Below are 1,835 nucleotides of genomic sequence, written 5' to 3'. Positions count from 1 at the left end.
CTCCTCGCCCTCTGGATCGGATTCAGTTATCATTTTCGCTCAATTTGAGGCGTCGTGTAGCCATTATGGAGACCTGCCCGCCAGCCCCGCCCGGCCCACCCCAAGCACCACACCGCAAGCAGGCCCCGAGAGAGGAAAATACAGACCTCGCAGAGACAAGGACCCGATGCGATAAATCGAAACGTCCACGCGAGGGCACAGCTCGGCACAGCCCCCCCCCTCCCTCTCAATCTCTGTCTCCCCGTTACACACACACACACACAACACACAACAACAATGACAACAGTGCGCAAAAACTTTGCTGAAAGCCGAGGCCCGAGGCGAAAGAAAGACGAATTGAACATTGGAAAGAAAGAACGAGCGGGCAAGCGAGGCGTGTCGACTATAGGGTAGGCCCTCTCCTCGATGTGTCGTACATCATACCTTTCGTAACGTTTTTGACAGAGTACCGACTCGAGACTTATTTTGTTGTCTGCCCGGTCTGCCCGTTTATAGCGAGATAGGAGGGGTAGAAAGGGGGAAGGGGAGGGGGGGGGGGGTCACTTGTGTCGTGATAATAAGACAGAGACTGCTGCTGCGCAGGTTTGTGCTGCGGAGCCATAACTACAGTTACAGTAGTTGTTTCCAAGTTTGCGATAACTAACTTCTTGTTCCAGCCCCCTCCCTTCTCTGCAGCATCTCGGCGCATGGCGAGCAGCGACCTAGAGTTGCACCGTCTCATAGGCCATAGGCCGCATACGCAGTGCACTACCAAAAACCTCAAAAAGACTACAATTGAAATATAGAAGTCGAGAAAAGTTACAATTGGTTGAGTTATGTAGCCCACAGAGAAGCTATTCGGAAAATTTAAAAGATTTTCTCAGCAACGCTTCCGAAAAAAAAAGAGTGATTATTGTTGTAAGAAGTATTTTGATTCCTGCATCAGGTCGCCCGGCAGGTAGGCAGCACGGGCCTATGAACGCACGGCTGCGTTGCGGGTCTGCCTACCCAGCAGGCTGCAGAGGAGGGACAGGGCCTTTAGCGTTATTAACGTGTGCATGTTTGATATTCATAACTTCCAACTCGCTCCCTCCTCCCCAAACCATTCCCCTCGCCCCCCCCCCCCACTACCCCGTGGGTCCTCGTCGTTAACCGCCCTCCGTCCTCGCAGACCTCTTATTTCCATCCTAAAAGTGCACGCCCGGAGGCCCTGGGCCACGAGAAGGGGAGGCACAAAAGGGAGCGACGGAGAGCAGAGCAAAGCGCGGGAAGATGTCGATGTTTGACTGTGAGTTTTTGAAGGAGATAAAGTAACTTTTAATTATTCTTTCTAGTAATACCGTCTGTAAAGGCAATACACCGCAGTGTTGCGGGTTTGTCTACCCGATCTGCCCGTAAGGCGCCAGAGCCCCCTTGGGTATGCAAACCCGCAACACTGGGGTGTGTTAGCCTTTACACTCGGTACACACTAAAGGCTTATGAACATTTTTATTCATAGCTTTACTGAGTTCTGTTACGCGCTCCGCCAACGCATTTTTTCATACGCCGGTACGATCAAATTTGACCATATTTGGCGTAAAAAAATATGCACAAGCGGAACACGTACACAGAACTCAGTAAGCTATGAATGAAAATGTCCATAAGCATTTATTGTGTACATTCAACACGTCGAGTGTGTGTGTGTGTGTGTGTGGAGGGGGGGGTGTCATTTTAGATGCGATTGTGACCGTGACCTGCTTTAAAATATATTTTTCATCCTCACCGAGGAAGATCAAATTAGATCACGAGCGATTTACATCGACCCTCTACAACTTCGGCCAAAATTTTCTCACTTAATCTACTCATCAATATGAGTG

Source organism: Frankliniella occidentalis, unplaced genomic scaffold (assembly GCF_000697945.3).
Source record: "Frankliniella occidentalis isolate FOCC.00 unplaced genomic scaffold, Focc_3.1 Scaffold99, whole genome shotgun sequence".
NCBI classification, from domain to species: Eukaryota; Metazoa; Arthropoda; class Insecta; order Thysanoptera; family Thripidae; genus Frankliniella; species Frankliniella occidentalis.
This window is presented reverse-complemented; position numbering follows the sequence as displayed.